Source organism: Rhipicephalus sanguineus, chromosome 6 (assembly GCF_013339695.2).
Source record: "Rhipicephalus sanguineus isolate Rsan-2018 chromosome 6, BIME_Rsan_1.4, whole genome shotgun sequence".
Taxonomy (NCBI): Eukaryota; Metazoa; Arthropoda; class Arachnida; order Ixodida; family Ixodidae; genus Rhipicephalus; species Rhipicephalus sanguineus.
In genome coordinates, this window is record NC_051181.1 from 93,006,644 (window position 1) to 93,034,456 (window position 27,813).

A 27,813-nucleotide genomic window follows, 5' to 3' on the forward strand; every position below is an offset into this window, starting at 1 on the left:
AATATAAAGCTAATAAAACCATTCGTTTATCATATAACATCATTTCAAAAGGTTGAGATAGTCTTCCATAGTACAAGAAAGCCATTTTACAGCGCAAGCTGTTATGAGATCACAGCAGGCTTTTTTTGCGCCGTAGTTGTCCGCCACCACATCCGGTGTCCGTAAACGCTGTTGTGCGAAATATGGGGAGAGAAAATAAATATCCAAGATCGCAGGGGTTTTGAACCCAAGCCTTCTTCGTGGCAGTCGAATATTGTACCACCGCACCACGCCGGTGCTTGAAGCTCCTTCGCGAAAAGAGCCTATACAGGCGTCATATCGGTCAAGAAATCACGCTAAAGTGTAATATAGCGTGGTAGAAGAGTAAACTAACAACAAGGTGTCACACAATGCGAAATGCACAGCGAGTGAATCTTTTAAAGCTGCCATTTGTTACAAAGGGATCAGCCATAATTCTCCATCGTCATCAGCCACAGCATCAACAAATTCCACATAATGCCTCCCACGATGTGTAGCGGGTACCTCGCTTCTCCGCGGTATGACGAATAATGATGTGTGGGTGCATCACTATGCGCTTTACCAAAATTGTGATGATATATGGCGCAGTGGGTACCTTGAAAGTGTACTTGTATTAGTTGCCCAACAGAGTTTACAACGGGATCTCGAAAGGCCGCTCTTAACCTTTCACGGTGACTGTGCCGCGTGTTCTAGCGCAGGCCTGCTGCTTTTTTGTTTCTGTGCCTTCATGGGTTGTCTAAGCCTTCTACATATTACCAGGTTACTTAGCACTTTTGCCTATCAGAAAGAGACGACACAGTAGCCTTGGTGTTTGTTAGAGTGAAAAAGAGGGTTGTTTCGCTAAGAAAGGTTGATGCGGTTCCCGTTCTGACAAAAAAATAGCGTGTCTACAATCATTATATTTATCAGGGGTTTAGACACAAGAATGCGTCCCAAAACCATGGTATGATTATGGGGAACGCCGTTGGAGAGGGCTGCGGAAATTTGGACCACCTGGGCTTCTTCAACGTGCACCTTAACGTACACGGACCTCCAACATTGTTGCTTCCATCGAAAATGCAGCCGCATTTTCGCCGATTGAATCCGGCCCGCGGCGGCCGCATTTCGATGGAGGCGAAATGCTAGAGGCCCGTGTACATTGATTTCGGTTCAGCCCTAGATCGCCAGCTGGTCAACATATCCGAAGCCCTCTTGTACCGCATCCCTAACAGCGATATCGCGATTTATATACGTGAACCCCTAACAATTATATCATTATTATACCACTGATTGGGCGAGTTAGCGTTTACTGAGCGTCAGTCAGAGTTCGTGAATCAAGATGCTTGAAATACGAGCGCTGTCTTCGCATGCCCATCCGCAAAAGTTGTCTCTCTTTATATATGTAATTACTTTCCAATAAACTATCAGTTGATAGCATACTGTCTTCGGTAGGTAGAATGCGCTCGTCCTTGTCCTCTTTTGTCTCCGTGGAACAACGCGCTCGTATTTGAAGAATCACCTTGTTGAATAGAGTTTTGCTGCGGTAGTTCTTGGTAGCTCATTCAACTTGGAGGCCACCTTGCTACAGTTTTTGAGCTTGAATATTAGCAGTGTTCTTTTTTCCTCTGGGGCCATTTTTTCATACGTTTCAATGCTTTTAGGAAACTCGCTTCGATGTTATTTTGCTTTTGCCGACACGAGCGTTCTTTCATTCCCGCTCACGCCGCCCATTACTGATCGTCTCCTCATGGCCACGTGATTCACTGGCGTTCTAGTCCCAACATCGCCATGTGCTCTTGACGCGTTTTCTTAGATGTGGACATGATCTTAACGGGTTTCAGCCGATCGGCCTACACACATCACACAAGGCCGAGTGGGTCATTAAAAGAACATTACCGGCCCTTCATGAAACCGACCAAGTCATACAGCGGGTGTTTTCGCCTAAGATCGAGGTGTGTCATCCTCATTATTCCTTCTATTAGTTTCCCACTCAAGAAAAACTAAAAACAAGTTTAGCGACATGATTCCTTCCTGATTAAAGCGCCGAGAAGCCTGGCTTTGCCCTCGCCCTGACTTGTTCGTTCGGAACATCGGCCAAAGCTTAGTTTTGTTCTTCTCTTCGTTTTTCATTATAAACCAATTTCCAACTTTCGCTCCATATACTGTTCGTTTTAATGTGTGGCATTCCTGACAAGTATATTTCAGTACGTAGGATTCAATTATTCTTTCCTCGCATTGAATAGAGGGCAGCACACAGTGCGCAGCCTTTCAGCATGTTTTCTATTACCCGCGGGGCGCACTGGACAGAGATAATTGCTCGTCACTACACTAATTTATAACGATAACAGAATATCGTCACAGCAAATGAAGGCACAATAGTAACCAGGAAACTCACCACGCAGAAATTGGCCAAGAACGGCATATATGTATATATATGCACCGGTACAATCTCTCCCCGGCACTGACGAACGTGACGTCGAAAACTGGCTGGCAGATTATGAGCGCGCTAGCGGTCCTCAAAAATGTAGTGGCTGTGCCAAGCTAGCGAATGTCACCTTTTACCTCACTGATGTGGCCAAGGTATGGTTGCACAACTATGAAGCCAATTTTACCACCTGGTCGGCTTTCAACGAAGCACTCACTTCGATCTTCGGTCGGCCAGGCGTGCGCAAGCTTCATGCCAAACACTGCCTGCGCGGCAGAGCTCAACAAAACCCTGAGACATTCACAGGCTATACTAAGGATATCATCTACCTCTGTAAGCGGTGAATGCAGTCATGGCGGAGTCTGACATAATAAGGCACATCCTGAAAGTCATAGATGACGATACCTTCCGTATGCTGGTAGCCAGGTGCCCTCAGGCCGTAACGCAAATCATTGAACTGTGCCAAAGCTGTGATGAACTGTTTAAGGAGCGCATATCAACCCGTCGCGCTGGAATTCCCGCAGCGGAACTCTCTGCATTGGAAGGTGGAAGCACTGACCCCCAATATTCCGCCTTGCTGCCGCAAATGAAGCAGTACGTCCGCGAGGAAGTGGCTCGCCAGCTCTCCCCTGTGGCATCTGTCACCAAGACCACCACGAAACTGGATCACGCGCTCCGCCGTGTCATTCATATGCAAGTTGCCGAGGCGCTCCTATTTTCTTTTCCACGAATACAAGTTGCGGCGCCTTTCACGCTGAAGCCGTTGACCTTTCATATACTTGACCGAAGCCAGCATCTTCCGACTCAGTCACTATCTTCTACTCGCTGCCACGCTCTCTTCGCCTGGGAAGTCCGGTTCACGCATCACCGTTATCGCCTGCCCCACCTTCTCACAACCCATGGCGCACTCCAGATAACCAGTACATCTGCATTGCCTGCGGTATTACTTACCATGTTGCACGACACTCTTGTCGCAGCTGTTCGCATTCAGGTGATGACGCACTCGAGCTTGGCTACATACCACATCAACCAGCACACTGTGCAACTGCTGGCTTATGAGGCACTTGTTCACACTATCCCACCTTCACCTCTCGTCGATCTCCTTCTACCCGGCGCCGCTCCAATTCTTCTAAGCTCTCCGTGGCGCCTCCGCGCAGGAGGAAATCTAAGAGCCGCAGTTCCAGCTTGCAGCTCAACAAAGCGTGCTGGAATATTGAGAAGGTAGAATACATTTTGTTGAATGCAGACGCACAAAATTAATAGCAAGTCAGTGGTTCACAATACACAGCCACGTAAAAATTCGAATGACCAAACCGCTTAGAACTACTCAGTCTCTGTTCCTGATTACAAAGCTGTAACTCGACTATACGAAGAAAAGCATATGCCTAAACTGAGCAGGCACGTCCTTCAAGGGTTCGAAGCCAAGCCTTAAACACACTTGCTGAACTGCTGGTTAAGAATAATTTTAGAGAGGCTGCGAGCTGGGACAGCTTGTTACCAGTTGCAAATGCTTAAACCATGACTCCTTAAAACACGTCGGAGTGGGGCATATGTGAATGCCTGGAGCATTGCCTTTTAGGGGCGAAACACCTTAGGATGAAGCGCGTGTCGGCGTGCATCGTCGTCTGCGGTCGTGACGGGCCATTTGCTTGAGCGCAAGAGAGGGCGCCATCGCCTCAGCGCTCGCCGGGCGGCGGGAGAGAGCAAACAGCGCGCGTTGACTATGGAAACGCTCTTTCTGCGATGAACGCTGAACTGCCAGCTCGCAAGTAACGAGAACGCGCTCTCGCCCGCGAGAGACAACGCCGACGCAGGCAGCGTCTGCTAGAGACTTGATTGAAAAAGCCGACTGCTCGCGCTGCACAGCCGTTCACCGGCCACCCCGTATATATAGACACTGCATCTTGACCTGAAATGTAGTGCAGGTGGGAGATTTCTCTTGTGCGTAGTTGAACAATAAAAATTCGCAGCGTGCACGCTAACTAAAAGCGGACTGCAGGTATCTGTGTCTAATCTTTCATCTGTCTCCCATTGCCCATTAGCAGTGAGTTTGCTGTGGGAAACATTGGCGCACACTGCAGGTTTCGCCTAGTGTGCCTCGATGTGTGCGCCCCAAACGCGCATCAAGGCACCCTAGTTTTGCCCCCCCCCCCCCCCACAGGTTTCACATTAGTGCAGCTGAAACACCCTTCTCTGCATGCTTCGCCCCTCCTCATTTTTTTTCTTTGAGCTCTGACTTTTGCCTGTGATAAAATACATGACGGCGATTGCAAAAATTACTCATAATTGAGTGCGCCTTGAAGAGTGCGTCGCCCATCCCATGGTCGCTTACTAAGAATTTATTCGTAGTTCACGGCATGGAAGCAATATTAAGCAGGAGGCACAGAAAGCAACTGCGTAATTTTTAAACAGCCATGAAACCTTCTCTCTGTTCTGCATGGTAAAGGAAGCAAGGAATTGTATCCAACAGATAATTAGTCCAGGAAAAGCATAGAGGCCATTAATTGTTGTGTTTAAGTTTTTTCTGGTAATAATGACGTAAACTTAAATGAATTAGGGTGGATGATCAATCATCCTTTTCGTCGGTGGGATTCGAACCGCCAGCCTTAGAATCACGCGTACGAGGCTCTACCAATTGAGCTACGGTGGAAGGCACTTCCCTGTCCCTTCCTTGGGTATTTCTGCATGCGCAATCCCAGGGAGCGTTAGCTAGCGCCGTCCGTAGCCAACGGTGAATACCACAGGCACTGTGGTCTTGACCGTTGGGTGAGAACTTCTTCAGGGGAAATTCTTCTTCTCTTGTGAAACGCTCACTACTTTTACACAAAACATGTAAACCCTCTGATTGCACTTTACTTGTCTTGGTGTCATGAAGCGCCATCCACAACAAATAAACGTACAATAAAAATGTCCACCAGTGCAGAATGTATAGCAGTCTGATATCTTTACATGAAAGTTACTTGTAAAAAAAAACATTGTTTTAAACGTACATGGCTTGTACGCGCTGCCAGGAACTGGACGACTTCATACGGGCAAAAGACACACACAGGGTGAAGCACCAATTAGCCACCATAGCAGCTTCACTTTAAAACATAATTAATCAAAATGAACCTCATTTGTGCAGGGGAATTATTTGAAACAGTAATTCACAGTCACCATATCCTGTGCTACATTCTACTGGCTGCATGTCTCACGTCAGCTAGCAGCTTGCAGGTGGCTGTTCTGAAGACATGCAATATGTTTCATACAGCACCCGGTATGGTCGTCAAGCGACTGCAGTATTGTGCTGATTCAAACTCGAAACCAGGTTGCGAGTTCAAATCCCGGCTCCGCCAGCCGCACTTAGTTGAAAGTGAAATGCAAGAACAACCACGTGCATAGATTCATTATTCGGTAAACAGCCCCGTGCTATCATAAAGAACCTGAAGTCTCATATTCGTGTCATGGTTCGCCCACTTTAGAACCCGAGAATTGTTCTTGGTCTAGTAACACAGACTGAGTAAAAACCACCATGTTCTCCAACATCCTTTCACATTAACCCTTTCCCTACTATGTAATATGACCAAGTTCACTACCTAAGTTCTTCTGTTTCATTTCCTAGTGGCTTTAAAATTGATACGCTTACAGGTATAGAGGGATCTGCTACAATATGTCACCGCCCACTCGTGACACATATACTCTGTGTACTCTATATGCATGCATGACAGACATTTGATAATGAGTTCCTAGAGTGCAGACTGTTGGGCTAGTTTGTTCGACACGTTCAATAAAGCGGTAGCGCTGAAAACACAGGGACCGAGGCACTTCCTGTCCTCTTCCTTGAACCCCGTGTTTTCAGCTGAATAGCTTCATTGAATGCGATATTGAATGACATGTGATGACAGGAACGCCTTACTTTCTTTCAAGATCAAATACTGCGGCGCATGCATGCCCCTGGCTGACTCCTTCGCGTTATATTCATTCCCACAGTGCGTGAAATCTCAAGGATTTTTTTTTATTTTGCGCGCTTTATGCGTGTACAATAAATTTCATGTTTATAAAATCCCGGAATGGCGGTATGAGCAGCGCAACTGTGATGAATCGTTACTGATTGCAGTAAGAGGTCAGACCATTTGTGCTATATATACATGGAGTGAGAACTCTTATAGGCTTTGCAGTCTTTGATGTATCAGTGATTTGCGGAGCCCTTGTGAAGAATGTGTCAGTTCTGGCAGTCGCCCTCGCCTTTCTTTATTCGTGCTATCGGTCCCACCGTGAGCACTTGAATTGGTGTTAAATCCCCTCGGATGAAGTCCACCAACAAAACACAACAAAACCAAAACAACCAAATAGCCTTACAGGACAAAAATATTCACGTTAAGAAATGGTGAACTTTGTGGGACGTTGTAATTATGCGGAAAGTCATAGAGATGCACAATGCCTGGCTATATATACCTAATGTATCAATCCTTCCCTCCGCCAATCGCAAATATTGCATTGAAAAAAGATGTGGTATCTCCAGAGGAACAGAGGAAGATAGCTTAAGCAAATTAGAAATCGCCGCGAATGTTTGCGGAAAATGGAGAAGTGTTAGGATTCCTTAAGAACACAAGCAACATTATCCACAGTCCTTGTGTATTGCATGTTTTGTATAAAAGTAAATTTTGGCTTCGCTTCCTTCGCAATGACTGATTGACATGTTCCTGTTTCTACATTACACATTTGCCTATCGTCGGATGGGCTGTAAAAAACTGCGTGGAGAGTTGGGCTAGTTGGTACGAGTTCATTCTGGTCGAACTGCGCAAAGGACGGGACACGAAGAAAAGCAAGACAAACGAGCGCAGTGGACTTGAAAGGCCGGGATTGTAACATGGAAAAGGGCCCTATGAACTAGAAATATGATTAAGCAGCGTGGAGAGTTGGGCTACTTGGTACGAGTTCATTCTGGTCGAACTGCGCAAAGGACGGGACACGACTTTGCGCAGTTTCCTGAATCTTCTGCCCGTCCTTTGCGCAGTTCGACCAGAATGTAAAAAACTTTTTTTTGTTCCGCGTCATGAGGTAGCGTACTTATATGGCTTATGTATGGCGCTGACAAGTGCGTGATATGACTTTGCCGTTCTGGGCTAGTGCTTACAAGAAAGTCATTTGAAGCCGACGTCTTCACGGAAGCCCATTTGCTCGGGATGTAACGCCATAAAAACTAAAACAGAAACAGCGACCACGAAAGAAGCAGGAAAAGACGTTACGGCTTCCATGACAACAGCCTTGTTCACGTTGTGAACAAGGCTTCCGACCTAGAAAACGTAAGATATATTCATAAAAAACAACCTTCTTTGCGATAGATAATGATTTAAAGCAAAGTTTATCAGGCAGAAAACACCTCATTTGCATTTCGTGAAAAATTGCCAGCACCCAAGCTGTGCCATGTTCACTGTGCGGAAGTTACGAGCACTTCCGTGAGGAAATGAATCCGAAGGCATTTTACGTCAACTTGTTGAAGAACAATAAATGTTTACAGGAAAATAATTATTTTAGTTTTACTTATGCACACAGCCCGTTTTTCATTCATTTCTATCCCGAATGCTTGCTTCGAAAGCGAAACTCCCGGTACTCTTATTGTCCAGCAATTAATTTAGGAGATATAGAAACACAGCATCCAGCACGTTCGCAACGAAAATGTATGAACTAGAAACTCCCATCACCACAGCCACAATATGGGAAGATATGTAACATAATTAAAAAGCAGGCCAATATGAATGAAACGCACTGCCAACTGCTTGAATTGTTTTCTTTGAGTTTTTTCCATTACCTCTAATTCTAACAATACATATCTGGCATCCCACATGTCTTCCTTGTAGGCGTTTCAAAATTATTATGCTAATTAACCAAAGGCGTTTCTTTTGCCTACCGTAATTGCAAGTAGCACACAGTGCGAATGCCTCAAGTGCTATGCCTGCCATTATACTACATAATTCGCGGCATGTTCAAAATGCTAGGCAGAAAACAAGCGCACCGCCGCTACAGAACGTCTCCGTCTCCCTCTTAGCGTCGATTAGGGGAACGGCCGGCGTGTGTCTATGCGGCAGTTGCCCGTCCGTCACAGCAGCCGAGGCGTTGCTCTGCCCGTCTGCACGCGCATTTGCAAGTCCACCCGGGGCGCATACAAACGATGTAATTACGTTACTTGGCTTGGCTTCGGTAATTTTTTAAGGTAATGTTTCCAGCCGTGGGCGTTAAGGAATACCCGTATAAGCTTGCGTGTCCAAGTATTTAGGGAACGAAAAGTTTGAGCGCTCGACATTGAACTTGGGAACCCTATTTAACTTTTAAAAGTTGCAAAGAACTAGTTGTTGTCATCGTGGTGGACGCCTCGAAAAAAACAAACTAAATAACATGTCGGTCTCTGGTTTTTTCATTTGTGCTTCTATACGTTTCCTTTTTTAGTCAAGCAATCATAAAACATGCATAGTGTAGGTCCATACATGTTTTATGAGCGTGATCATTCATAGCACAGATAATCAAACTGTTAAATAGTCATCGTAGACATTTAAAACGTCATTTCATGAAAAATGTAATATTTATTACCGAAGTCACGCAAGCCACATGCGAAAGCATAGCCGTTGAAGCCGCCTAGCAAAAAGTCAACTATCGTCAACTCCAACTTTCTTTAAATCGAAGCTGGCAAAACTCGCAGTAAGACGTCCGTTAACAAAACACCGCTGCTGCGCCGTTGCTAAAAATAGGCAAACAATCGCCGTGCCGTCGGCATAGCAACAACCACAGTTTCTTACACCGTGGCTCAGGGACAGCGACTACAACGCATTCAGAGTGGCAAGCTTTGCGCATATTCCGGATCCGCACGTCACCGTCTCGTGGCTGCCACTTGTTCGGCCAAGCACGCTGAATCCAATCGCAGCCCGCGTTGTGATTCCCGTGCTGCAGCAAGACGAGCCGAGGATCAACCATCCTCGCTCTGCCAAGCTTTGCGCAACTTAGTGCAAAACTTCCCGCATGTTTTTTTTTTTCTTTTTCAAACAGCAAGGCTGCGCCGTCAATGTTACAGCGGATTCCTAAATTACAATTACCTATAATACGTACTTTGATATAATTGCAAAACGCTCGATTTTTGCTATACTCCGGTACCTTCACATATCGGGAAAGCGCGCAACGAGACCGTTAAAAGCCTTGCACTCAAAACGTCGCACTTAGTCAAACAAAAAGCTCCGCGGAACGCAAAATACAACATAAAACAAGTGATAGCAATCCTCTTCAAATCGGTATGCAGTAGATCAGGCAGATAGCAAGTAAAACTGATAAATTAGGAGTTCGATTCCTCTTTTATGAACAAAGCCAGGAATATGGTTTTTCTAGAACTGTTAATTTTATTCATTCATATAAAATAGAGATATACATAGATGTATATGAAGGCAGATGTATAAAGATATAAGTGGACTTTAGAGTAGTTGCCTTACTGTAAGCGAAATACACGAAGTCATTACGAAGGGTGTATACTCTCTGGTACTTATACCGACATTCTTGAATTAGACGACTGACCGCACCTCATATTCCAAAGTAACGAGCGCACACTCCTTTTTTATTCCGCTCCGCGCTTCTTAGCAGTGCATAATGATGCTCAACTTAGTGATTCACGTGCTTGTCCTTAGAAGACACGATGTGTGAGTACCAGTTTATAGCGCCATATATATTAACTAGGGGTTTGCGTATAGTGATATTTCACTCAAACTGGATATCTAATCGGATGTGCAATAGAAAAGATATTATTCAAAATTGAAAGGAAAACATAAGATATCTGCTCATGTCCTCGAGCACATATCGCTTTGGGTGACTGCTACTGAACGACTACAAATTGTAATGCAGAAATAAATGCAAGCTGTTTCACATGACCTGCGTTCGGGCTCTCTCACCGTGATGTTAGGGTGTTTACGGCTCATCTGACATCGGGAATGCAGGGTTTCATCGCCATGAGCTCTTCGGCTCTAAAAACCTTCGGGCGCCCGTTCACAGTAGCGTTTTGACTGCGCGCTGCAAAGATCGGAGTTTCTGGTCGAGTGGTGCGATGCCGCAGAGGCACAGCTTGAAGGAACTTTCAAATATGAAGCCAAACACGGAGGGTTTCACGGGCCAAAGTCGGGAAATTTTACGGCTCTTGCGGCATATGCAACCACACTACGCAACAAGTCCACGCCTTCGTTTTGGAACCGAAGTTGTGAAAGGCTTGACGGTTTTCTCATGTATTGTTTTTTACGTGTAGAAATGACATAATGTCCTTTAAAAGAAAGATGCGCTCGCTTTCGAAACAGGATATCAGTGAAAGTTTTAACTAAAGGCCTACTGTAAGACGTTAGCGTTAGTTTTAGCGACCCCACTATAACCAAGTTGCCATATTGGCCTTTGTACGCTTTAGATATTCGATCTGTCGAATTATGCGAAACTTCGAGTACTAGCTATTCGAAAGTCGAATGGAATTATTTGATTCGAAATCGAAACTCGAATATTGTTACACCCCTAATATTAACCTCGTTTTTGCATCGCTAACAGCGAAGCGCTGAAAAAATGGTCTCCTTAGAAGACATAAAAAGCGTCTTGCCGGGAGATCATTTTAAGAGTACATTTTGATGCCCACGCGAGGTCGTAATAAGGGCACCGCATAAAGCCGCTGTTGCCACATAAGAGATAATGAATCATATAAATGTGTCTCAGCGGCCCAATCACAAACATGCAATAACACCGATGTAATTTTAAGTTACAGCACCTGCTCTCAGTTATTTATCCTTGTGAAAATCCAAGTTATTTCGTCTATTTTCTAACACTAAACGGAGAGGTACATCGTATGTGTGTGTGCGTTATCACACACATACCTAGGAAGTTTTGTTTCACGCACAATGTACCCCTCCACTTTTAATACGTCTAAGTTGATCTCAGAAAATATCTGCAACTTTGTGGCATTACACAATTTTAACTTGGTCGTTGAGGAGGCAGAGTCTTGAATGAGACAAAAGCTTTAATATAATATTTGTTGCGGTTTAACGTCCCAAAACCACGATATGATTATGAGCAACGCCGCAGTGGAGGGCTCCAGAAATTTCAACCACCTCGGGTTCTTTAACGTGCACCTAAATCTAAGTATAGGGATTGCAAGCGTTTTCGCCTCCATCTGAAATGCGGCTGCGGCGGCCTGGATAGGAAAAAGCTTTTATCCAGAGCTGGAAACTCATCGTTCTTCTTTATCCAAAGAATTCAAACCACGGTATCGCTCGCTTTTTCAGGAGAAAGCGCTAAGAAACAAGATGCTGTCTTATCAACACTGTTTTTGATCAATACTATGCTTGACATTCTGTTTAAAAACTGGGTTAAGTTATTATGAAACTGCAAATCAATACATTCCGTGTAATTTAGCGTATTCACTATGCTGAAGAGTGAGCCATTACATATCGTTTAAAGTTTCTCATTTGCTGCGTGTAGTTCAATTCGAATAATTCGTTTTCATAATCATATCTTGGTTTTGGAACGTCAAACCTCGACAATCACTGTTATTGCAATTCATCATCCCGGATTGCGAAGAACCGGGATGATACACCTACATGTTTAATTAAATGAGTCTGTAAAGATGGGTTACCTTTCCTAATCGCTCAGAAAGTCGAGAGTGCAAACGCCTACTCGCTTCGAAAGACAAGGGTTAGACAGCTGACATGTTTAGGCGGTTGAAGTTTTGAATCTCTACACACTCACAGTGACGAGAGTTAGAGTGCCTTCATGTTCTAAGGTCAATACCTCGAAGTGCGAAATGTTCGATAGGTCGTAGGTGCGGCTCGTTATGCCATATATTGAAACACCGCGTATTCCCATTGGGCCGCCGTGATTCACAATGGAAGGAAGACACGAGAGAGAGAAAAGGCAGGGATGTTAACCGGAAGGCTACCCTGCACAGAGGAATGAATATGCACATTGAGAGAAGAGTAAAGAAAGAGAATAAGAGAAAGGGAGCCCACGCGCACACGCATAACGTCAGAGTGATGAGCGTCAGTCTTGTGCGGTATACGGCATCATTACAGTCTGTAGCCGCTCGTAAACGTCTGTCGTCCATAGAAGTTTTAACGATGCCTTGGCGGCTTTAATTCTCAATGGCTTTTAGGGACGACATTGGAGGACAGTTAGTAGCGATATCTGCCTGTTGCCAAGGCGAGCGATAGCGATTGCGAGTGATCGTCTCTGCACAGCCTAGCGAAGACACTCGCAGAACATATGCTGCGAAGTCTGTTCGATACCGCTGACGTCGCAAATAGCGTTCTCGGCCATCCCTATACTAAATGAACATAACTTCGCAAGATCTATCCCAAGCCATAACCGGCATAGCAGAGTCGTGTTGCCGATATTTCTGGCTACTTGTTGAATTCACTGTGGAGTGCGTAGTGGTATTTGCGATGATTCGAAACATGGCAGCAGCATCAGACCTTCAAAGAGGTAAAGCACCTTCCTTGTTGCTCTTGAAAGCTGACCGGGCAGCATTATCGGCATGTTCGTTGCCTATCACGCCCCACCCAGGTCTTCGCGCCACCTTCAAGCCAGACATTCAGGCCACAACCGCAGAGCTCGTCTACGGGAACCACTCTGTCACCCAGGCTAATTTTTGCTGCACTGCCATCGAACATTGCAGCGTTAGATTCCATTTATTTCGTCTCCCGCCTCCAACGCATCACCGCCGCGCTACACCTATCACCCGCAGCTCACCACTGTCAGCCTGTACCTTTCGTCTTCAAAAAGCTAGCAACGTGCACGTACGCTTTCCTCCGTGAAAGCACCGTCCGCAAGCCTCTCCAGCCATCCTAAAGTGGCCCTACCTCATTGTCCATCGCGACGACAAAAACTTCACCCTGCGCGTGAACAGGAATGCCGTCCGCATTTCTATAGACGGCTAAAGCCAGCGTACATTGCTTCTGAAGAACTAGGAAGTAGCAGTGCACCCGCACGCGCCAATCTACGGCCCCCGATATCGCAGCCTGCTTCCGTCACTTCTAGATATAAATGTTCCGTACGCCCGACAGATATTTACGAGCCCTGAGGGCTCTCTACTCCACAGGCGGGGGCGGGGATCTGATGTGGGGACATACTCTGCGCATGGTGCCGCCCAGCCTGCACCTCGTTATCATTCAGCCCGGCGTGACACGGCTACACGCTGCAGTTGCTTCCGATTAGCCAGAGCGTCACTGCAGCGTCATCTGAGGTATACGTCACCAGCGGTGGCTACAAGACCAAGCTACCAAGCTTGTAACGGGATCCCACACACTCTCCGTATGATGCCGCGCAGCCATTGAATTGAATTGGATAATACCTCGCTGTCTGTCGTCGCCGTTCCTGGGTAGATATAAACTGTCAAACACCTCTGGCGCATACCCGTACACCGTGGCCCGTGGTAAATGTGCCACACGTGTCTGGGGGAAAGGATTTAATGACGTAGGCGACAGGATTTTCAGGTTATTCACGTCATGACCCGACAGTCATATTCCTGAAATCATCTTACCCTCACGTGCCAATTTTGGTGTACACCAAGTTCAGGAGGCGATCATGAGAGCACCATCATGTAGGAGGAGAGATAGATAGATAGATAGATAGATAGATAGATAGATAGATAGATAGATAGATAGATAGATAGATAGATAGATAGATAGATAGATAGATAGATAGATAGATAGATAGATAGATAGATAGATAGATAGATAGATAGATAGATAGAAACGCTCAAAGTTCCAAAGGTTCGCTAAGAAATGCTTCGTATTTAAAAAATAATAATCCCAGGTTCTTTACACGGAAGTGAGATAATAACTTCTGCATCCTATAGGTGCTTTATCTGGTCATTTTGTTTAATCTTTATGCTAATATTATCGGCCAATACTCTCTATGTATATATTTGCCCAATTGAAACAAGAATGTTACTTACGTCTTAGAAAACAGCCCGCATAGAACCGTAAACTTTTCACAAGGCAGTAGCAAATGAATATGTTCGTAAGTTCTCTGACGTACTCAGAACATGTTCTAAAGAAGAGGAACAGATCGCAAAAACGTATCAAGTATTAAGCTTCTACTGCAGGAGTTCTGCCGTCTTCCAGTAGACTTCGTAATATATTGTAAGAAGATAAGTAATGTCCCAAGAACTTCAACTGGGCCTGCGCACTTTTAGAGGGGGCTAAGCAAACACGAACACAAAAAATACTAAAACATGGCAATACGAAACTGAGAACTAGATTAGCACCTGCGTGTGTTCGCAGTTTTTACAGAAAAGAAACGGTGTGAGGTGGGTATTTTTATGTGAGTTTCTAAGGTAAATACGCAATAAGGGGCAGCATAATGCAACATCGTACGTTATATCGCAAGGCTATCAGGGATGTGGACGAGTTGGCAGGCGGACGACACGTAACTGGAACAGGGTTGCAGAAGCTGTCTAGTTTGTATTTTTATCATTCCTCTATATGACTATTCCCGTATGTACAGACGCAAGCTACACAAAACGCTGCTTCATTGAATGAGCCGCATAGTCTTTGCAGCAAACATATGTTGCGCATCAAGCATTATGTCTTTGACACCAGCACCGTTATTGACATTGACATCATCTTCATCAGCGCCCTTATTGAAAAAACTTCTTACCCTAAAACAATTTCGTAAGAAAATATCAAGGCAATCAAGACGCGACTCATGTCATTAGTGATGCTGGCATGGAAAACGCACATACGAGGAAGAAGTTTTGTGAATTAGGCTCCAGATTGAGGAAAGTTGAGAAAATGCCAGTAAAAATTAGCGCCATACACATCGCCAGTTCTTGCATGCTCTGCAAGTACCAGTCATTTGCACCAGGACAGAATGACGTAAATATTATCACATCGAAATAAGATAAACGAGAGAAAATTTGCACAGTATATTATATCTAGCACTGGCCAAGCTAAAACCCGTTGGAAGAAAAGAAGCTGCGCCGCCATCTTCGGTTCCTCCAGACGTTACTCTCGGTAGGTCTCACTACACTGATACGCGCATCATCTTCGAACGTCACGTTGTAATAGTGCTGCAGTGTCGGCAGACTAATATTGGGGCCTATAGATCAACGTTGTTTAATGGCTTGACCTTGGAGTAATTGCTGGGGCGGTTTACAGCTGTACTGTTTCTTTTTTATACAGCAGTGCTAGTCTCTAGATGAGGCGGTAAGCAGGGGTGTGTAGTAGGAAGTACAAAACGAAGTTTACATATTTAACAAATCAAGTTAAAACAATCGTGTCACATGACAAGAAAATAGGAGGAGGGAAAAAAGCACTCCTGAAAAGCGAGATGCAAGGCATTCAAAGCTATTGTTTTGTAGAAAACAACGCAGCGTGCGTGACCATACTGGAAAGCCTCCGGTGGCATTTGCGTATTGAGAATGCGCGAAACATCTCTGAAAATGTCCCATAGCAGGACGTATGAATGATTGTGATACTAGAAAGCTCGCATTTTAGCTGAGGCACATTACCCGATAAACAAAGCCAATGGTTTTCTAATATGTCATCCCGCTTTCAGCAGTACTTCTCTAATTGATTGCGCTGCTGGCCCTGCCACAGCGCACCGATCTCTTCAGTTCGAAAGCAGTTCAAGAATGACTTACACAGAGTAGTATCAACTTCCAATTTTTTATTAGAAAAACGAAGGAATCATCACATGGTATATACTGAAGCATGTGACACAGGGCTGCCCATCGTAAATAATTGGGTATTCAAAAACTTTTTCTCTTTCTCATATACGTTTAAAGTTGCGCTGTGTGTACCGTCACTTTTCTGCCCACGTGTTCAGAGCGCATCCACATCATCGTCAAGCAGAACCAACAAGGCCAACTAAGTGCGCAGATAAATTTTATTTGACACGCGAAGGCATGAGTATGCGCTCAGTAGTTGACAGGCAAATGTCGAAATTTCTAGCGTAGATCTTCAACAATGTAATTGCCAATCACGCATACCGTGAGTGAACTGTCACTATGCAATTTAGAGGCAAACGACGCAGAGATCGAGGGTAGTATCCACACTGTCACGATGCAGAGCAGAGGTCTCAAACGCGTGGCCCGCGGACGTCATGCGGCCCGTCGCGCACATGACTGCCTTCGTCCGATACCTTTTTTTTTCTTAATGAGTGAGCTAATGAGCAGCATAGGTGTGACCGGCCTGATGCGGTCTGATGACTGACCTGATGCACGAAGGACCCGAGGCGGTCATCATGTGTTGAATGATAACGATGGAATGAACACCCTATATTTCAGAAACGGCGTCATTCCGTACATCAGTATCGATATGTTTCTCAAAGCCTGACGTGAAATCCCCTTGCGAAGTGACCCATATATGAGATATGGGATGGGTGTCTTTCAAATGGCTAGGCTAGATGACATTTTGTTGAAACTACCCCTCCTCCACTTTTCCGCGGCAAGCTTTTTCAGTGTCCTGACCCTTACGAGAGACAAAATTGTGAGATGGTGGCCCGCTAACTGAGCTGAGTTTGAGGCCCCTAATGTAGAGGCTCACTAAAAGGAAGCAAGTTAAGACTCGCCTATATAATTAGGAGATAGATTAAGGGTGGTTGTTGGGTTGTTTGCGTGGTCATCTACAATGTTAACGGCTGCATGGCGAAGCAAGACAGGCGCACAAGGAATAGACTAGAATGGCCGGAGTTAAAAAGAAGTTCTCTTTTTATATTTCTTCTTATACCTATTGTTACTGGTTTCATGAAACCATTACTTCGGGAAATGTTGAAGCGCATCGCTAATTCTGTTTTTCACATTCGAATACTGTATAGACATAGTCCTTATAGTGCAGAACAAATTGTCATTACTGGGCCTACTTATTTACGTTAGCAAATGAAAAGAAGGTTCTTTAACTGCGTGTCATGTCCACCTACCACACAGGACGGGAGGCCTTACGATTTACCCAAGATTTTTATCATGAACAATGAACGATGAACGGAAAGTCAGTCTAACAAAAGAGGCACGTAGACCAAGCGTTTCGTACATTAGAACACGCTTAGTTAGAACTCTGTTGTGGTAGGAGTAGGAATAATCAGGCCCGCTTCATGGACCGGATAAAATAATGGGCCCTAACAACAGCGACCGCACGTGTATCCCGATAAACAACGGTTGAAAGGCTTTATACAACGAACCATGCTCGCGGTTTCATGAGCTCACTGTTCGCGAATACAATGTTATCATGCCGGTTGACCAGTTAGGGAGTGATTTGGACCCTGGTAGAGGCGGATGGCCGAAGTTGTATCGCAAGCAAAGTGATGCGTATAAAATTTAGGCTCCGGCAGCCGCTTCCACCCGCAGGATGTTTCTTCCACGCGAATGGTACCAGTGTTCGCTCTGCTAATATTTCACGAGCTCATTTATATCAATTACGATGCTACCATGTCAAAGCAATAACTTTTTCTTCATTAGTGTATCGTCAAGCATATTATCGCATTCGGTTTTTTTGTACAGCGACACCGAGCGGAAAAAATATTCATCTCGTTTGTGATTACACGCAAGGAATTGATACTTTTGAAACAGCGGCCATATTTCTTTGATGACGCAAGCAATGCGTTCAATTTCTTGTGCTGCACAGCCAGAGGGCATATCCCTTGCAGTCAGGGCATATCCCTTTCAGTCATACGGGCAGCGATGGCATGCTTCAAAACTGGTAGGGTGCCTACAGCGTGCTTTGAAGTCTTTTATGCATTTTCGGTAAGGACAGCAGGAAGGGAATAGGTGCAGAAAGTCATGGCATTAGGATAGTAGAATACGTGATCGATGGGCTTTCTTCTACATGAGCTAGAAATGATTCTAACATTTCGACATTTACCGGACACGAAATTTTAAACCACGTAAAGAGAGAAGGTCAGCGTTCGTCATGCCCCTCTCTCTCTTTTTAAACTTTCATGAGCGCTATTTCTCCAGAGTGTCTATTGTTTGTCTTTATGTTTGGGGGCAGATTGTACCGATAAAGGTCAAGGGTGGCTGCTTGGTAGACGACACCCAGAGGAAGGGGGGCGACCTTCTGGAAAGCGGTGGCTTAGACGGGCGTTCAAGCCGTTCGCCCCTGCCCGCGCCTTTGTTGCCGGACACGGCGACCTTTTGCCCGCTGTTCGTTTCGCTAGTGAAGCAGCCGTGCGGCGGAAGCACTCTCACGCACAGGCCAACTGGCAGTGTAAAGGATTGGTCGCTGCCTCTCCTGACAGAATGAGCAGCGATGCGCTTTTACAGTGACGTAAGTAGTCGGCGGCACCTTGTCTGAGGGAATACTCGAGGCAGGCGATTGACTGTGTAGAATAGGCATAGTGGTTCTTTCAGTTTACCTATTTCTGCTGTACCTTCAAAGAATGACTGATCGCTTCTTTAGCCAATTTCTTGCATGGTAAGGGCAGCGAATAGCGGGAACGCGGAGGCGGAGACATGTATCTGAGAGAGAGAAAGTTATTTACTTCATTTGGGGAGCATCGAAAAGAATCGGTCCCACAATATGATCTCAGACGATACAGCAGATATTTAAAGCATAGAATAGGAGAGGAGGGGAGCTTGGGAATCGAGAGAGGTGCGAAGGGTGCAGAAAGGTCGCCTGTAGCACCGACTATGATCCTGGGATGGCGAAGTCGACGAGCACTTAGGGCTGATTTGTCGAGAGTGAAAACTCGTAATGGCTCAGAATGAACCGTTTGGTGCGGGTCTAGCCGATTCTTTTGTTGCGTTGTCTGATACGTGGCCGCCACGACCTTTGTTTGCGTAAACAAGTGTCCTTGAGTAAATAAACTCAAGTTGTGTCAGGAACTGAGCGGCTGGGCCTGTCCTGTCTTTCAACGTGCCGCCGTGATCATCTGAACTATCGGGATCATCACCATCGTTGAATTTAACTAGTGTGAAACGACAAGCCTGACCTCACTTGGTACAATTTGTTAAAGAGGATTGGTTAACAAATGCGCGAGGTAGCTTAAAATTATAAAATTGAGGAGTCATTCTGTTTTGTGAAAGTGCATGACCAGCGAAGCTGTTTGGCACATGACACGGAGGTGAGACAGTAGTTCTAACCTTAGCCAATCACACCTTGCAAATTTATCTCAAATGCCTGTCCAGAATGTCCATGTTGACTCTAACACATGCCGCATAAAAGTTTTCCATTTGAGCAGCATGCGTCTTCTCTAGTGGATCACTGGCGAGTTGGGGGGTTTTCCCAATTACTGTGGCAGATACGTTTTCGCTCCCTTACAAACGGATCGCCCTAGCCATATAGCCTACAGCATGACAGTAACACTGTGCAGTTAGAAGATGGTACCCTTGTATTGAATCTCCCGCAAATGCATTGCCCTGTAGGTTGAAATATAATACATATATATGCATTAAATGATCACCACAAATGCCAGTGACGATCATTTGTCCCTTTTTAAGCTATGGTTTATACACAAACATAAGCCATATAACATTTCCATTTCATCTTTACGACACACAGCAGATAATGTAGTTTTCATGTGCGAACTTTGTACGATCTGCACTGAATGAGTTTAAAAAGTGTGGAAGGTAAGGTTTACAAAATAATTCCCAAATGACAGAATTGGGATTTTTGAAGCATCCATTTGCCCCTCAAATTACACTGACCTTCCCAGAAGTATAACATATGATGCAACAGGGTGGCTACTTGGGCTGGTTGGTACTGCATTCTAAAAGGAATATACGCTTTTTGTGCGCAAAACGTTTCAGAAAAGAAGAAAAAAGGGTTGTAAGTGTGCGCTCTGTCCTTTCTGTCTTCTTTTCTGAAATGTTTTGCGCACAAAAAGTGTATATTCCTTTTATAACATATGAACCTATCTATTTTGGTAACTGAACACAAGTCTTCTGATGGGAGCTATGACGGCTTGCCTGTTCGCCTAAATGAAATATTTTACAAGTAACGTTTATTGCACGAGGAAAAAAAAACACCAGGAACAAGAAATGAACATGAGAGTGCAACCGTCGCGTGTTCCTTTCGTGTCCCTGATGTTAGTTTTTTTTTCATTGTTAATAGCATTACTGCCTATTAACAACTCGCCCAGCGCTCAGTTCTAAATATTTTACAACGCTCACTAAAACGCTCCGTAATTCCCACTTCAATAACTCCATTAGTGTCCTTATAAATCTGGGAGAAAGTAATTTAAAACCATACGTTATTATACATATTTATATCCGAGTTCCATAAGCAGATCGCACGTAAATTATACATAAGTACTGGAAGGTAGACGTAAAGATTCAACAGAGAGGTGTCTTAACCCGTAGTGTCAGCTGTCTTCAAACTGCGGCTGTATATTCGTACACAGTAATAGTTTCTAAGAACTGAGAAGTTAACTCCACTTGATCACTATTAGATGAGAGTTACTTTACCAACAAAGCCCCTTCTTCGAATACATGCTTTTCGAAGCCGTTACACTAGGTACAACTCTTCAGTGCGGAGCCTTCATGAGGCCATATTTTAGAAGAACAGACTGTTGGGCGAGTTGGTAATGCATTCTGTAAAAACTGCGCGAAAAACGTGGACAAAGAGAGAAACGGACGACACAAGCGCATACTAACAACTGAAAGTTTATTGAAAAAACACAGAACATGAAGAGCAAATAAACCACGTGTGCAAGGTTAAACAACAGACAATTACAAGTGCGCATCGAGATACGCAATCTCCACCTCGTGCAGCGCCACGGATGGCCTGGCAACACAACTATCTCCGGCTTTGAAGATAAAATACGCTTCAACAATCTCACGTATAGTACGTTCCTTGTGTCTTGCTAGAACTTTCGTTCCGCGGAAAAGCGGGCTGCACTTACAATCGCGACAGTGCAAAGACAGATTTGTAGAAGGCTGTCCTTTCATCGACAACCTGTGGTCATTCAATCTCTGATTAAGACAGCGGCCAGTCTGCCCGATATAACTGTTTCCACAGGAGAGAGAAACAGAATATACCACACCTTTGCAACATTCCGATAGGCCGTCCCTGTGTTTTACCCCGCACTCAAACCACTTTGGAGATGCACCCTCCACCTTTCTTTCGACAGCCCCGCAAATCCTGCCCAACTTATTCCTCGCCGAAAATACCACGTGTACTCCGTACTTCGCGCCAACCTTCTTGAGGTGGTGCGAGACACCATGCAGGTAGGGGATGCTGACCAGTGCATTCTTATCCGGATCACTCGCAACAGGGGTTGAACCTTTTCGCTCGGACTTCAGGTTGCGCAAGATCTTTTCACAAAGGCGGGCCAAAACAGGCCCAGGGAAGCGGGCCTCCCTAAGCCGCACCACCTGCCTGTTGAAGCTTTCCGCAAGAAGGTGTGGGCATGTTTTCTTTAAGGCTGCGGTCAAACAAGAAACAGCCACCCCGTTTTTCACTAGCTTAGAATGGCTGGAACGAAATTCCAAAATTGGCTTTTCGGAACGTGGTGAATAAATCCAGCAAACATGGGAGCCACCGAACCGAATGACCAAGTCAAGAAACTGTTTCTCTCTCCTGTGGAAACAGTTATATCGGGCAGACTGGCCGCTGTCTTAATCAGAGATTGAATGACCACAGATTGTCGATGAAAGGACAGCCTTCTACAAATCTGTCTTTGCACTGTCGCGATTGTAAGTGCAGCCCGCTTTTCCGCGAAACGAAAGTTCTAGCAAGACACAAGGAACGTACTATACGTGAGATTGTTGAAGGGTATTTTATCTTCAAAGCCGGAGATAGTTGTGTTGCCAGGCCATCCGTGGCGTTGCACGAGGTGGAGATTGCGTATCTCGATGCGCACTTGTAACTGTCTGTTGTTTAACCTTGCACACGTGGTTTATTTGCTCTTCATATTCTGTGTTTTTTCAATAAACTTTCAGTTGTTAGTATGCGCTTGTGTCGTCCGTTTCTCTCTTTGTCCACGTTTTTCGCGCAGTTTTTACAGAAGGCCATATTTGTAACACTCTGCCTGTCATATAGCCTCTACCCTCTGAATGAAGCTGTTGTAGCAGTTCCTATCTCTCTATTGTTTCTCTCCGACTAATTACTGTCACATTTAATTAGTTCGCAATAGACTCCAGTCGTGTCATTCTCTTCTTCCGGCATTAGTTCATTCGAAGAACTGACACAAAGGGGACAGCATCAGAGGAGAACTAGGTGAAGATAATATTATTCGCTTCTTTTTTTTTTGCTCACAATGACAACGTCGGTGCGGTAGTCGTGGTGGCAGCGCAATCTCTCATCCTTGGGACCTCCAGTGACAGTAGACGACAGGCATGTGCCGTGGAACTAGACAGACAGTTTGTCTCGCAAGCAAGGCCCTCGATTCTCTTATCTCGCCCTCTATCTAGGTCTCGCTGTCACACTTGTCCAGCGACCCTGAAGTTCGAGATGTTTCAGCAGTGCGCCTTTCATTCTATACTGCGCTTTCCGAGGCAGCACCGGGAGAGGCTGCACTGTTTAGATGCTTTCTTCGTGGACATAATGTCCGTGATTCGGAACTGTCATAGCCGGAAACTAGTACCGCGTCAAAAACACTTTGTTCTAGACGGGAAACACGCTTGGTTGCGGTGGACAGCACTGCTTTAGTCTTCTCCCTCCTCAAATCTAGTCCACGGCACTCTTCAGATTTCTTGAGAAAACTCAAAGTAGAAGATATAGTTCATGCATAGTAGGGCACGGGTTCGATTCCCAGCCACGTCGGCCGTATTCCGATGGGGGCGAAATGCAGAGAACGTGACGCAGAATTCCGGAATTGCCTGGTTGGTTCCTTTCAAAGAAATTCTGCCGCGCTAACAAACTAGGACGAGAAGAAACGCACGAAAACAGGTCCCGTTTTCGTGTGCCTCATCCTTCTTTGTTTGCGCTGCAGAATTTCTTTGCAAACAATACCCGCATGATCACACTTAGGCGCACGTGAAAGAGTCCTACGTGGCCGAAATTATTCTGGAGCGTCTCACTCCACTGTGCCTCATGATCATATCGAGATTTTGGCACGTTAACACCCCCCCCCCCTCCATTCTTATTAATAATTCACGCACACACGAACACACACACGCCCACATGTCAATATGGTTCTGTTTACATGTGAGCTTATTGCGCAATGCTCGTTATTTAATTTGTAAGCGAAAGTTTGCTGCACTTTACAAGGTCAATGAAATTGGCAGCCTTAGTTAGCTCCGTTGTGTAGTGCATATTTTGCTGCAACTCTTACAGTGCTTCCGTTTGGGTGCAATTGCGACCTCTTTCTTCAGTGCCTCTTTCGCATCCTTCGTAATGTTTTTTTGAAGTAAAAGGGTTCGCGTTCTTAGAGCGAAGTACTTGGATCATCCTTAAACGCAAAGCAATATCTGGTGTATTTTCTATTCTACGCGGTATAGAATCTCCTTGGGCATAATCTGTGACGAAACCCGCCTCACCTCTTTTTTTTTGCGTGCTCTCCACTGACCTTCAGATGTTTTTTTTCGTTCCCATGTGATGATCTCCCTCGCGGCGGGCGCAGCGACACCTAAAATGACCGCTCCACGAGCGGGAGCACAACCTTAAACAGATTGGTTCACGAACACTGAAGATCCGCTGTGTTTGACTCGGCAGAGATTGGATCGATAAAAAAGGCCGATAGTGTCGCACAGTGAAGGTCTCGCAGTCTTAACTTCCTTTGTGTCATTTCTTTTTATTTGGTCGTTTCGCTAGCTAGCATAAAGTATTTTCAGCCACTTGTTTATGCATGCCTACCACTGTAGCGCAATCCTGCTGCTTCGATACACTTCATATACGGCATACGTCGGGACCACGCCTTATGACCCGTACATATGGCATAAGGGCACGCTGTCCCCGTTGAGACATTTCCTACACCGACTTTCCACATCTCTCCGATAGCAATGGTTAGGGTGCGTACCGTTGAGAAATTTACAGTTCATGCTCTGCATCAGACGATACGGTATTTTTGCAAGCGCAAGGGCCACCATTTCAGTTCTGCTCACGTTTCTTGGCGCCCCAAGTTTTACGAAGAAATTCGACACATGTATTTCACTAGAGAAGGTACGTGGAACAAGGGCATACTTGCACTGTCTATTCATCGCCAGAGGCAACAGAACACGTTTGAAAAAAGAGATACAAAGAGCTCATGCTTGCAGGCAAACCGAAAATCAGTAAATGCAAGGGCTTTTTCACAAAATCTTTCTCTTCTCTTTATTGTACGGGCACATAGAATGCCCTTGTCTTACTTTGATGTTTTCAAGCTTCGAGTATTGACTAGCGTTCCTACAGAAACTTCTGCCGATAAACCTATTCTCGTCAAGCCGTGGACCTCAGGTGCACGCATCACAATCGTCTTATAAATTAATACTTTCCGTCTACTTTATATCCAGCAGATGTTCGTTCGCTCAGTCGTTTATGGCGCGTACAGTTTGGCCAACGCAGAACTTTCCAAAGCTGAGTGATGTTAGGAATACCTTCCCGGTGGCAAATTTCACGAAGAGCATCGCGTGCCTTTTGTGGAATGGAGTTGTTTCTTTCGCGCTATTTCAGGAGTAGAGCAAGGACAGCCTATTTAGGGCAGAAGACTTGGTTGTTCTTCAACTTTTTTTTAACATCACCGTGTATATACATACGGGTGATTGTTGTATATGTTGGTTTGACTGTTATGCTAAGTAGTATATTGTACGCGCTGCGGATTTGTTATGCTATGAAATGTTGTACCATATATGGTCTATGTTCGACAACTCTAAGAGCTAAGGAGTAGTGGCGACTTATTTGTGCTCCATCATCTCCTTACATCTCCTTACGAGAAGATGTTCGAGAAGAAACGCCGGTGCATTTTTGGGTGACGCGTGTGTCCTATCTGAAGGTTTTGAAGCATTGCTTAGGTTTCAAGACCCGTGAGATATAAAGGCTACACCGGAGAACTCCGGGACGTACTCGGACAGGCTTGTAGCGCCTGCGCAACTCACGCTTAAAGAAGGCTCGTCATTGGGGCGTTTTGTTTACTGCTGACACTGCTGACGGATTTTCTGACTGCTCAGCACGTGTTTTGCTGCAATTAGAAGTCAAAAGGTTCCTTATACATGATCCTAAGGCAATCCGAAGGGGAAAGCCATCTACTTCTTCTTGGTTTTCCTCTGAGGCGATTGTGTTGGAGTCCAACCATTAAAGTTTCCGCACAATATGCAGTGTTCCTTTTCCTTCGGACTAGTCCACTTTGGACTAAGAGACGTCATATAATGACGTCATGTTATATGACGTCACGGTCACGTAATGACGATGTCACAGCTTTGTGCCACTGACGACGTTCTGTGCCATTGAGCTCTTGTGATTTTTGGCACCCCGACGATACATATATATTCACTTGAGTATCACGTGACTTTTACCAAAGCTGATCCCTGAGCTTTTTTTTTCGACCTTTCCTGAATTCTCGCGAAGTATCGCCAGGTCTCGCCAAGTATCGCCGTCTCTTGACTAGTGGTGCATGTAAGACCTTCGTCTTAGCAATAAACGGAGGGCACACATGTGCGTCTGACACAAAAAGACGATGTAACAGCGTCGTGTGAATACTCATCGCGTACGTTAGCATCTTCAAAAAAGTGTTGGAGAGCTTTTATTGTGTTTTTATGTTCGACTGGTAATAAGCATGGATCTATTCTTTTGGAAAACGTAAAGTTCAATCTAAATCAAGTAACAAAGCTTTATGCATCGTCGTTAAGATGCATTATTCATATGTACTCTTTTAAACTAGACTTTTAATATTTCTTTCAATCTTTCTTTCTGTAAAATCTTGAAAGCTCCTTGTAAAAAGAAATATAACAACCCTACTCGCTGACGCAGTATGTGTAAGGGGCACCTAGTATTGAGTGCATGACTTTAACAGATGACTGTGGTTGCTAACGAAAGCCTGGCTAGGAAAAAAAACACTGCCACGTCACCGAAAAGCCCAAACGCGTCTAATGCACTAAATAAACACACATAAACAAAATATACTTACCGGCTTCCATAAATGCCATTGCACAAGACGGCGTTTTTCCTGCCGCAAGCGTCATGATGATGATCTGCTCTTGTCTGTTCTGGTGGCTGCACTTTGAGGGAGTGACGAAACACGAGATCCTGGGATGCTGCTCGTACCAGTCCTAAGAGAACAAAGACTGATGAATTGTTCAGACAGCCTGCTTCGCCCAGGTGTGCGCACTCTGGCGAGGTCCTAATCTCTCAGCTAGATCTATTTCTGTTTTTAGGACATAAGCTTCCGCTCTTTCCTTTCTGAACGCCCGCGTTGTTATTCATCACGGCTTTTTGAGACGGCGTAGATTACAATATATTTTGTCATTCTCCTATTTTAAAGCGGCAAGATGCGAAGAAAATCTTTTTTTATTGATTAATACGACGTACATGGCGACACGCTCGAGGAGTTAGCGTAAATTTTAATCGATAACAAATTTGTGCTGAAATATTCATCCCAGTGCGATTAAGGCGGTCAGGAAACGACCAGTTTGTGTGAAGTAACCTTAATTTAGAACGATACGGAGCCGGACTTTACGAAGCAATGACACTTGTAAGGCTCTCGCCTAAATACACCTATCAGACTAAAATTTAAGGCAAAGTACCCATCCGCATAATTGGGGGTATTGAGAAGTTGCTCTAGGATATGGGGCATGTGACTGTGCGCAACGTGACGCAAAAGCTGAAGTCATGAGAATGAAAATTCCAAACTAAGAGAATATGACGGCGTGCCCTGCTGACATGACGAGCCCCGTCGTTCCCAATTGCACCATCCAACCCGCCAAGCGAACGTGCGCACGTTCAAATCTCTTCGGACCTCGAGACGAGCGGACAAACGACCCGATGGCAGCCAGGCGGCTTTCGCTAATGCTGGCAGCTCTTTTTGCCGTGATGACTGATGGAGGGGCGTCCATCCGAGCATTACGTTCCGTTGCGTCTGATGTTACGACAAAGTTGGCGCAAAAAAAGATCCCGACGAATAAACTTCATGAAAGAACGGAGCAGGAGTAAACTGCACCCCGTATGCCTAGCTGGATAAATGGCCGAGCAGCCGAGTGTGCGCCTTCTGCTTGCTCTGTGAGAGGAAAATTTAATTTACTATTGCCTTGCTGCTATCACTTGCGCACACAATCCTTAATACTCAAAGGGCAGGCTGGCAGAGCTTACCGTTTCGTCTCCTCTAATCCAATCAGCTTCCACGGCACCGTTAACACTGGTCTGCCGAATGTTTCACTATTGTTTATTTGCCATCTGCCAGCGTTTTTTTTTTTTGTGAACTCCTATAAAGTGGGAATGTATGGCTGCCCTAGAGTGACTGATGACAGGTTGGAATGTTTACTCGCCCTAAAATTCTAGGAGTTTCACTTAAACCTCCGCAGTGTTTCATATTTATTCTTGTTAATGCCATTATCTTGAGAT